The following is a 12,143-nucleotide window of genomic DNA, read 5'->3' as shown; positions in this document are numbered from 1 at the left end:
AAACAGATTTGATGCTCACGTGCAATCTGCTGTAAATGTTTACAGTCGACCGCGCCATTCATCGGAACGGCGCTGTGGAGTGTAGACTTGCAAAAACCGCACATAATTTTGAAAATTTGGCTGCGAGATAAAGCGGCACATATCATACGGTGAACGTTCTGACACCATCATTTAAAACCTCAGTTATCCAGGTCTCTCACTTTCTAAATGCGTCGATACTATGTGCTGACCGACACTGAGCAAGTTGTTCAAAATTCAACAACAAATATCTGAAGTTTTCTTTAATTTTGCTCGCGTCTTATTCTTAACAGCAGTTAGAATGAGTGAATACAGAACGAATACACGATTTCAAGAGACTTTCGCGACAGCAATATTTTATAGATTTCATACCAATTCGACACCTGCGAACACATTAGACGCTACTATTCTTAATGTCGAAGCAATTGCTGCAACCTAAATGATTTTCGAACCACATTTCATTATCCTGTTCTACTTGGATATACTCCACTGTGGTTCTGCTGGAATGCACGGTAACTTAAAGTTTGGCCGATGAAGTTTTGAGGAGGGTCAGGAAAAGTGGGCTCTGGGTTAAGAGAGATAAGCAAGAGAGGGGTGACATGCGCTTTAGAGAAATATAAGGGTGTAAGATCTATCGTCTAGTGAGCGCAGTACTCTTTAAAAAAAAGGATGGCTCAATGCCAGCATGACTTTCAAGGAACCCTTTTAAGCAACAAAAAAGTGAGCCTGTGTGTGCAAAGAAAAAGAAAGTATCTCGTTGTCGAGACGAGGCGTAAGCATGAAATGGGTTGCAGGAAATGCGCAGCCCTTTCTACGACGGGTTAAGTCGCCGCACTCGGATGTTAGCCCGTACCTCTGCAAGCTGGACGTGCCGCCATCTTGGACGTCTCACGTTCTCGAGGAATAACCCCAATGAAATGTTATTACAACTGAAGAGTTCACTCACTCATTTTGCATCGCTGCTTTTATATCCGGTGCGTACAGCCGGTTCAAGACGCTTCTCCTTTTTCGCACGCATTCCGGTGCATTCAGCGTCCATCGCTGCTTCAGGCACTATAGCGCTCACCTGCTCTTCAGATTTGCTGAAGAGGACGCCTATTACTGCTTTGTGTTGAAGTCCATCAGCACAGCTAGGCCAGAAGGAATGCAGACCGAATGTACAGCAAACATTTCATGTGTGTGCTGGTCAACATTCGACTGACTAGAAAACTAGAAAACGGTCGACTAGAAAACATAGGTGAAAATTAGAGAAAAGCTTCGCTGAGGGTCGCGGTGCACTACGCATGCTGCAGAAGTAGGCATTAAAGCAAGCAGAGAGAACGTTAAAGGGCCCTATTGCTAGAAAATCCTTTGTCGGCGCTGGTGTCGGCGTGGTGAGTAAAAGCCCACCGGCGTTGCTTTGGCAGGTGGGCCCCAGAGAGCAAACTAGGAGGCAGGTGGGTGGCCTAGGTCATGTGACTTTGTGGCGTCATCACACCCTACTTAGCGGATAGTGCGCAAGACTGCCCACAGTAGCAGGTGGCAGTTAACATAATGATTGGTCGCCAGGAAGAGCAACCTGGGTCGCACAAGGCCCACCGCTGGGAGCAGCTGCCATCGCAGGGCTGTGGCGCATCGCATATCCGCTGCACCTCTGTGCCAGCAAGAGTATTAGGACTGCCAGGGATCTATAAATATAAAGTACACAACAACCTTCTGAATATTTGGGAATTAACCCATTACGCTTTCGCGTCATACTGTTAAAGTGGAGCCTAAGTATCCCCTCCAGTTTTGGGGCTATTCCGACCTCAAAAAAGGTCACCACTTGAAATTCCTCTAAAAAGGCTAGTAAGGCGTTTGACTTGCCGTGTTTTGTAATTGCAATGCACGCTTGTGGGCGTACTACAACACACGCATACGCAGAATAAAAGCCGCACGCAATGCCGCCTAAATCCGCTGTGGATAGTGGTATTTCTAGACCTTCGGGGCATTCAGTTCAAACGACAGGAGTCATAAATATATGAAACAAAATACCGCATCATTTCTACGCAGAAAAACTGCACTCCCGGAAATTTTTGCATCAACCGGAATTCGCTCATGGTTGTTGCTTTCAACGAAAACCCCAGCTTTTCATGCTCTCCAAAAGCACACTCCTAAACAATGCGGAATGTTGTTAAACTTTCGACGTTTAAGACGCAGTCATGGGCTCCAGAATATATTGCTATAATCATTCCGGCGTGTAACGCGATTCTATATTTTAGTGGCTGATTTTTTTCGCAGTAAAATAGTGAATTGTGATGTGACTTTAGTACAATTTACAATTATCATTTGCTGTGCTTTGTACACAACGCAGAAAGATATAAAGTTTGTTAGGTAGGCGTTGTTGTTCTCTTTTGGTACCGTGAGTTGGCGGTTAAATAAAATCTAGGCATTAGCTCTTAAGTCTCTAAACATACGCATTTTTTTTGCACTACCGCTAAATGCACAGGAAAAATATTTTACTAGAATTGCATGAATCCTAGCACATCCTTCTTCTGTTCTCAATTTTGTCTTGTTAACATTTTATATTGCATCTGGAAAGGTGCCTTTACTGGCAACATTTTCTGTTTCGAAGGCATTTTTTGCATCTACAAGAGAAAACATGCACCAAAAATCAGTCAGTATTACTGGGCAGAAAGAGGCGGTCTGCAAAAACATGAGGGCGCCTTGCTGCAGGCCGACGTGGGGCGCTGTGAGATAAAAACAAATGTGCGTGAACTAAAAGACAAGGTTCGTCTGACCTGTTTTCGGTGACAATACGCAGCATAGTCTGATCTAAGAATCCCACTCCTCGCTCAGGACATACACACGAATATACATGCAATTTCGACGTCTGAAAAATCTCGCTAAAACAAAATGGGTAGCATAAAACAGGAAATATTGCGAATATAACCACAACACAGCCAAAGGGGAGCAGAGCACAATGATCAAAGTTTGGGGTGGCGATACAATTTGTCATTGCTTCCCTTGTCTTCTTTTTTTTTTTTGACGAACACGCGCCGGTTTTTCTTGCCACCAATCGTGCCCCGTTGTTTGCAAGCAACCTCGTGAAGGGTGCGCCTTTCACGCCCGTTGCTTGTTCTAGCTCTCTGCTTTCGCAGATGAACTGTATTTCTCGGAGCTTTGCTCTTCTATTTTTCTGCTGTGCACTTGTTGCTCTAACAGTCTCAAGGAAGCAACGTCTTTCGCACCTGTTGCACATACCAGCTCAAGAGCATTGCCTTGCGTTAAGCGCAGCCTTTGTAGAAGCTCCAGAATCCGGGCGTGGGGGAACGTTTCTAAGACGTGTTGTGTGGCTCCTGTAGCTTTCGTGGAAGTCCTACATATTGGAGGGCCCAGGACCAGGAATCGCCTCGCTTCAGGAAGTTTTTCGATGCATTACGAAAAACACAGTGTAGCTGAGAAGCCACCCGCATAACCGCTCAACTTTCGCAAGAAACAATTCATGCAATAAGTTCTAACTTCCAACTTGTGGCTGTTAGGTCAGCCGACGCACTTTTCTTTTTTTTTCTCTGGATGCTTCCTGTGCTCTCTTTCCCCAGGAAATCTAGGGCAACAAGTGTTCATTGACTCCTCGTCATTCCGTAGGCTTTCCTTGTCGTGTCAATTTACACAAAATATAGTCAGGCTACTGTGGGCACCTCTTGCTAAACCGACAAAGAGAGTCGTCCCTACTAAATTCCAGCTTTAAAAAAAGCAAGTAACGACATTGGCGATAATCATTACCGCGCGAGGGATGCTACATGAGCAACGACGGGAATCGCAATGCGTGCGGATCTGAAGTGAACAAGATGCCAACCTCTTCTCCACCGTTCCGTGCTGGTGTTAAAGGCATAAACTTGTTTTATCTCCTTTGAGAATAAAAGGCTTCTAATAACAAATTTTCATTTTAAATTACCTGTTATGAGGTGAACAATGTCATTATCTTTTTTTTTCAGCTTTATGAAAGCCACTTTGCGGTCAGTTCCACATAGTCTCCTCCATTCGCAGGTGTATTGCGGTACCCTTACGTTTTATCGGGCACAGATGCCCGTAGCGTTTGCTGAGCTGCTGTGTTAAATATTAAACACCGCACTTACTGCAGTGAGAAGTAATTATGCGCCAAAATAACTACAATATAACAGTCATTCTGTATGCTACTGAAATCTCCAGCGCAATGTAAAACTTGTACTGCTCCCTGAAATTCAGTACACTCGTCATCACAAGGGGGTGAGCATGCGAGCTCGTTGCTTTCGGCCTGATCTCAATAATGTAGCTCCAGATTCAAAAGACTTTCACCGGCACTGCATTGCGCTAGAAGAGCCAAGCAGTACATCACAGGGGCTAGGAATGAAACACTTGAACCTGCCACTGGCGATCGATGCAGCGGCGTTGTATCGCCTACTCTCGGACGCGTTTCTACGCCTTCCCAGCTCGTCTGCGAGATGGATTTGTAATTGCAGTTGTGTCGCGAGCATGGTGCCTAAGAAGACAAATTATTTCGTTTAGGTGGCACAGGCACTAGTTCGAAAGAGACTTAAGTAAAAATTATGGTCGCTCGCGATCACGTAAACGTCGTTGTGAAACCACTCGTTTATGGCGGCGCTGTGACCAAGCTCTTCTGAAAGTTGGGTGCTACTGTGACGGCGCTGGGGTCAGCGGAGACCCCCGCCAGTTAAACTGTATATTCTAGTTCAATATGCTGGTGTCCGAAGATGCTGTACAAGAGCAGCTGAATGGGGGAGTCCCAGTAATTTGATGCACGCAAAAAACACGCCCGCCCGTGTTCAAGGTAAACATCGTCATCGTTTAGATATCAGCTTTTGCACCACGCACCCTCAATTTCGGCGAACACTCAGAAAAAAAAAAACAATATTTCCAGACATCTTATAAAGAAAGCCTTCTCCCCGACTCACAAGGTCTTCCTGAACCATGTTCGCACAACTTTTTTGTTCTTTTGTCGACATTTTCATTATAGAAAATGCCAGCCAGATAAATTTTTGAGCGGTGCCTTCATAGAGTTTCAGCCCACTGCACACTTTAGGTTGTGGAGAGAATGACAAATAACAGCGAAGGCTATATGATAGCAGCTTTATCAACGAAGGATTTCCACAATACAAACTTTCACTGTAGAAAACAAGTGCAATATATTACACAAGAAGTGCGCATTTACAATAGAGTAAAGGAGAAGTAATGCCGACTGTTATGTGGCACCTCGTTTTTACACAAATCGGCGCTTCGTGGAAGTGGCTGTCATAAGGAGCAGACGCTAACGCCATGAACGCAGTTTTGGGGCAAACTATGAGGCCAAGCATTCACAGGGTGCAATTCTTCAGCAGGGCAGTGAGGGTAGTGCGCGGACAGCTGAAGGCACGCCCAAACTCTGGCGTGTACGCCACTGGGATATTAATGAAATTCGCGTCGGGCCACTCGCCAGCGCGCGGGCAGCGTTCGTACGCCTCTTTGACAAAGAAGAACTGCACGTGCGAGAAGCGCCTCCAGTCCGTTGTGTTTCCGTCACCTCCGCCAATCTCAAACTCCTTGTACCAGTCCTGGAAAGATGGGGTCCTCATCGCGCTGCGCAGCGCAAGCGATGCGGCCGCCAGGTGCAGTGCATCGTGACTGCTGGGCAGTTGCGGGACCGGTTCGCTCAGTCTGCGGACGTTCCCGAAGCAACGTAGCAGCTTTTCAATCTTGCCGCCTTTCCAGTGCTCGCTGAGCACTGCGCTCCAGAGCAGCTCGGCCAAACGAACGTCCAGCACAGCCATGTTCAGAGGACTTGGACTTTTAGACAGATGCACGAAGCTGCGTATACAAAGTAGCTACAATCAGCTGAAGACTGAAGCAGTGCGATCTTTAGGGCTATTTCAATATAAACTTTACTCGAGTGTAATCACTCATCATGTAGCGGCGAGGCTAACCGAAGGGATGTAGAGGTTTACACATGCTCAGATTGTCTGATGAGATGAACATAAGCACAATGCGCCCTTATGATTACGTATTTTCATTGATATTACTCTATTTTATGAGTTTTAATTTGTTGCTTTTCCTTTTGGCCGCATTCTGTCGCCATAAAGGTGCATCTAATACTTTCGCTTTATTTTCACTAGCATTTGTGGCTAGCAAACAATTCTAGGATTTAAAATTGATCTATTTACATTTCCCTTTCTATTTGCTTCCTTTATAGCTCAGTAAAGATTTTATTATGCTTCTAAAGTTGTTGCATTATACACATTTCGCCTTCCTTATTGCCCCGCGTGAGATCAGCAGATGGCGCACCCTCTCTGAGGTGATATGCTGACGCGCGGTTTCTTTAGGCGCCGTCTTCTTCTATCTGCATTCGCCGTACGTTTGCTGGCGTCGCTGCGGCCACCTCTCCGCCTTAGCCGATGCAAATTTTTCTCCTCGCCTCTCGTCCGGGCCCTGCCCAGGGCATATAATTCGAAGGCAAGAGAACCGTTGATCCCTACGGGTAAATTAATGGATTCAAAGAGAAGGCAAGCATAGCAGAGGGCGGCTGAAGGTTAGTTGGGCGGATGAGATTAAGACATTCGCGGTGATGCGGTGGCCCCAACTGGCAAAGGACGGCGTCAGTTGAAGAGACATAGGAAAGACCTTTGCCCTGCAGTGGGCGTAGTCTGGCTGATGATGATGTCTTTCGGGGGGGGGGGGGGGGGGGGGGGGGTTCGTGCTGGACGTGCAGCAAGCGCCACAGGCTTCGCTCGATTATCGTACAGACACACGCGCCGGCCGACATTTTCGCCTTTGCCACTAAAGAGCGAATACCGGTGCCCAATACCTGTGCGTTTCGACAGCACCAGTCTCGCCTAGAAGCGAAGTAGTCTGAGGGGAGTCAGGCGGCAAAGTGGTGGCGAAAAAAGTTCAGTGCCTATTATGCGGCCACTCCATTGCCAATAGCAGTGCATATGGGCAGCGGAGGAGTGTTAGGAGTGCTGAAGGTGAAGAGAAGATACGGGAGGTTTTGTTCACACGCTGACAACGTGAACCGCGCGCCGCAGGTCAGCGTAGCGTCTATGAAGCAGTTCTAGAAATAGCACGACAAAAAGAAGCTAGACTTGCCTTCAGCCTATGAATCACTTAAAGGCAGAGTAAACCAGCTTCCATGCCCTCAGTATGTCCACCATTAAAGGTTGTACAAGTTCGCCTTTTGTGCACTCGATGCCGCCTTTACAAGAATCGTGAATGGAGTAGGTTATGTGATGCGATTGAAACGCCGAGTGCAAAACAACCAAACCAGGCACCCAGAGCAAGAATGATCATTGGAGGAACGAAGGCGTTTAGTAGCTTACGGTGTACAGCGGACCGCGATTGGAAGGACAACGTCGGTCTGAACAAATACCGAATGTCCCAGTGAAATTTTTGCGGCAGGCTGCCCTGTGGGACAGGTTTCTAGCTTAGAGTGCGTTGAGGTTTGCTCTAGGTAAAACCGTGCAAAGGAACAGTGCATGCAGTAATGCGCTGGTGTGCCAAGAGCCCCTGGAAATTTATCAAAAGTTTAAAATCACAGCGACGGAGCAGGTTTAGGAAACTTAAACCATGTAGCAAACTTAAAACATGTAAATCAGATTATTAATTTCACAAGTATGGACGTTAGCGCCAACATCAGAGTGCAAAAATGCTGCGAGTTCCAAAAAATTAACCGCAATTAGTTTTGAACTTCATTATGGGCATCAGATTTATTATTTTTAGCTTTGAAAAAAGTTTGGAATGATTTGAAATATATTTTATGAGTGATAATTGATGTAAGAAAATGTTTCCTGGACATAGATTAATTCGCTAATTAACTGTGCGCAAAAACCATTGGATAGTTGAATAGGCTGTAAAGGGATATAGTAAGTGGACTGGAAAGAGACCACGGCGCCAAATTTGAAAAGCCATCATTGTTGATTTAGACAAAAGAAGGCATTATCAGACCAAATAAATCGATATTTAATGAAAGAATAAGATAATTAGGCAAATGGAGTAACTAAATTTATTAACAAACAAGAAAATGGCAGAGAGGCAAAGAGAGGCGACGAGTGCCGAGGAGGCGTCACCGCTTTCGCATTCTCCCAATGCGGGTCGCCGCAGTGATCTCTAATTTTTTTTCTATTCGTTTGTGTTTGATGCAGCTGTAATTACCGGTACTGATAGCTAACATGCCGTGTTTTCCCGCCTTTTTTGGCGTTACCTTGTCTCCACCAATCGCGAACAACTTTTTTGGAGAAGCAAGGTTTTCTTCTCCACGAGACATGTAATGTTTTCGAATTAATAAACCTTGCGACCTTGCCGCCTTCACTGCTGAATAGGGATGCCGGCTCAACTTAGCCTATGGAGAGTTCCGAGGTATCAGGCCGCGCTACGCTTGTCCAGTCTGGCGTCTTTCTGTCCCGCCGCGTTGCTATTCGCATGGTGTTATTTATTTCCCTGCAGCCCGACACAGGAATCGTACTGCCTACGTCGAAGACAGAGTGCGTTTTTCTCGACCATGAGCACGGTACAAAGCAATAATGCCCCAGCGATTGCGCGATGCAATGGCATCAGTATTAAAGAAAGCGAATGCTACCTTCTACTATATCTGTCTGTGTGTGTCCTGTGTTCCACGCCAAGCTTTTCAGGAACATAGCTTGCCCGTTTCATCGTCCATACAGTGCCGAGAAGCACTTATTAGGCTAGCAAGAGAGCCCGTGAAGGCACGCTTTGTTATCGAATAAAGAACCTCTCCACAGAGCTCCTCACTGCCAAAACGATCGTGGTGCGAGTAGAAAGCGTATCAGTACATGATGGCGGTCATGAATGAGTCCGCTTGTGTGTGCCCGAGCGAACGAGAATCCTAGTACTCCGCTCCGGAAGTCTGCGTCCCCCTCGGGGTTTAAGGCGCTTGGCGACTAAGCCAAACTACACGGGTTGCAACCCGGCTGCGGTCACCTCGTTTCAGTTCTGGCGAAGCACAAAAAATCGGAGACAATTAAGCTCCGCCTTCAGTGGAAGTCGCGATAGTGTTAACGGGTCCCTTAAGCGACGTGGGGACTAGTGATTTCAACATTCTTCTCGAAAGCGCGAGGCGCGGTGATCGATCCCCAGTTCTGCTGCGTATCCACCGGCTTACGAACGAACACAACTTTTCACGTGGTTGTTTCTCTGCTTCTCTGGAGTCAAATGCTCAGAAAAAGAGCCTTCTACCCCACGTAGTCAATATGAATAAACTGTGATCTTATTATAGTCCATGATAAACCTGCCTTTGTGCGAACAATTTTAACATCAGAATATCCGTCACTGTTACAAATGTGCAGGGCTGCGTGGTGCCTGGATCGGACTGCTTCCTCCGCGCGGGGCACTCACTGCTCCCAAGCTGACTGGGCTCACACCAAACACCGGTGGTTACAAGCTGCTACGATTGAGAATTTGGTTTCGGTTAAGCAATGCTGTTCGGCATCCTATATAGAGCGACTGCGGTTACCAATAAGCATTACTTACTAGCACTAAGGCATCGTAAATTAACAGCTGTTGCTTTACATGCATGCTCCTCAGTTTATACTTCTGGAGGCCTGCTGGGAGTATGTACAAACAAATGCGTAAGCGCGATGAAGGACGAATGCTGCATACCGGGCATCACGAAAAGAAATTAGCAACCAGGACAGCTCACCTGAAAAAGGACGCTGGCACTTCAACGTAGAGCCGTTTACCCGTATGGAGAACCGGCCTCTCTTCACTCAAGTCAAGAGAAAGACCAAGAGCCGCACGAGTTTTTCGAACATTGAATTCAGACGAGAGTCCCAAAAGCAAATTCCGTCCAAAGTTTTCGCGCACTGCAACCAATATTTCATCAACTCTTATGTTCTTTGATGCCGCAGTAATAAGCGTCAGGGTAGAAGTTAACCTGCTGAGCTTCTTTTCCGCTTCTATGTCTTCATTAGAGACAAGGCTGGAAGCGGCTTCGAACGCCACCACATCACGAACACTATTGAAACTCTTCTCAATGACGTGTTGCTTTTCCGGCGTACCATACAAATCCCAGTAGGCGGTGTGCACGGTGTGTTGCAGTCGAGTCACGAATTTAAGACAAGCTGGGAGTACGTTCTGCTCGGTCACAGTGTCTGGCACATCTAAGTATGCTCTTGCAATTATGTGAGCCACAAGGTACACTGCGCCGACCGCCCAGTTCTTCCTTTCGGTTATTTCTCTCGCGAAAACGGCGATCTGCTCAGCAGATCTAGATATAATGTTGATAACACCGCCAGAATCAATCCAGGGAAGTGTTTGTAGGGCTTCTGCGAAAGTTTCAGCGGGCCACAGTCGCGACATGTTGGCCGAAACGAACATTTCTGTTTTGAGCACATATGGGTAGAGCTCATGAAGACGCGTCGAAAACTTGTAAACATCCTCGATTGTTACCGGAGTGAAGCTAGCGCCCTGCTGGTAATCGCTTCTGCTCTTGTTTTCATTGTAGGCCGTGAGAGATGCGGCAACACACTCTGGGAAATTATAAGAATTCCAGCTCAGAGCATCGTGATCAATCAGCAGCGTTGTCTCGTCGGCACTGTTGTAGTCAATTGCTATCACAGAATGAATCTGGTACTTGAGGTTGGATGTCAACAAAAAAGCAAGCAAATTCTTTGTCGTCAAACGGGTCAGGAAGTGCTTTTCTGCATCCAGTAGAGCTTCAGCCATCTGCACATAATAAACGCGCACTTCATGTCTTTCTTTGTGGCGTTGCGGCTTGGCAGTTAGCGTGAGTTCACAGCTGGCATACAGTTCACGAAGGAACACCACGGCCCCGCTTCGGCGCAGCGCGTAAGTAGCGGTCGTAGAAACACTCGCGTTCATGGCTTTATCGGTTACCTGTCCTTCGAGGTGCTCTAGCAGCTTCCCGGACTGTTGCGTACCTTTGGTCATGGAGGCGGAACAGACGTACGAGTAGAAGTCAGCGCAGGGTTCCACTGAATAGTTCACGGTGGTGGCAAGGAAGCGAGCCTCACTCGGGCAGCAGAAAGGCTCGGACAGCAGAAGGCGCTTTGGGCGGACTCGCGACGGTGCCGGTAGCACCGCAAGGACCATGACCACTGCTCCAATTAGGAAAACGCCAGCGACGACCGCTATCAACGCCCGCGCGACAACGTGCCGGGGTATGCGAACCAGGATTTGTTGGAGTGTGTCTCCAGGGTCATCCATTTTCTTCCCTAAAATCCAGCAAAGGTTTACCAAAAGCAATAAACGACAGGCGCGGTGAGTGAAAAAATGGCAGCGCAGTGTTCTTGATAGAATGCGCGAGAAAAAGCGAAGAAGAGGAAGGCATGTTAAGATATCCAAAATATGATGTGATCAGACACATGTGTATGTATGAGAATACGTCTTTTATTCACAGTTGGCCGGACTCGATGTTGTTTGAAATGGTTTTGTTGGTGTGGATGAAAGCAACAAACTAGCTGAGCCGCGAGCACCCGCGCCCCGCCTGACACAAATCTATTGAGACGACGACGACGACGCTCTTCAGCGGGTCTCGATGAACGCTTAGAGAGTGATAATTTTATAAATTTTATAAATAAAATTACATTAATTTCACATAAATTACATGGGGACTATGCAGCAGCTCTTTGTCAGAAAGAATCTCAGCACGTAGGACATCACTGCACTAGCCAGTTAAAAAAAATGCCCAGGCTTAGCTTGGTTAAGCCAAGAATGCGTTTCATATTGCGCTGACTTTTTGCGCGAGGTATTGAGTGATACTCCTATGAGCCGTTCCCTTCAATTTTTTATTCCTCCACATGTTTCAGAAGTTCGCTTTCACTGGGTCCCTGGGCACTGTGGGATTGTTTCTAATGAGAGGGCTGATTTTTAAGCAAAGTCTGCCCTTGATGGTCCTGTTGTCCCTTTCGTACTAAATACTGTTCACTTGACTCTAGCACGCTTTCAGCGATTCCAGCGTTTCCACACCTTGAGCCATGAGCCTCTCCTCGCTGCAGCGGATTTTCAACACCTGGCATTTCCTTGGAGTGTGCGGATGTGCAGTTCGAGGCAATGTGAGGTGTCCATGACCCTTTTGCGCTGCAGGATACCGCGGCTAAATCTTTATTTATGCCGATCGCGGCTTTCGATATCCAACCTTTGTGAGTCTTGTGGCGAAATTG

This window comes from Amblyomma mixtum, chromosome 1 (assembly GCF_055824585.1).
Source record: "Amblyomma mixtum isolate Tamu chromosome 1, ASM5582458v1, whole genome shotgun sequence".
Lineage (NCBI taxonomy): Eukaryota > Metazoa > Arthropoda > Arachnida > Ixodida > Ixodidae > Amblyomma > Amblyomma mixtum.
This window is presented reverse-complemented; position numbering follows the sequence as displayed.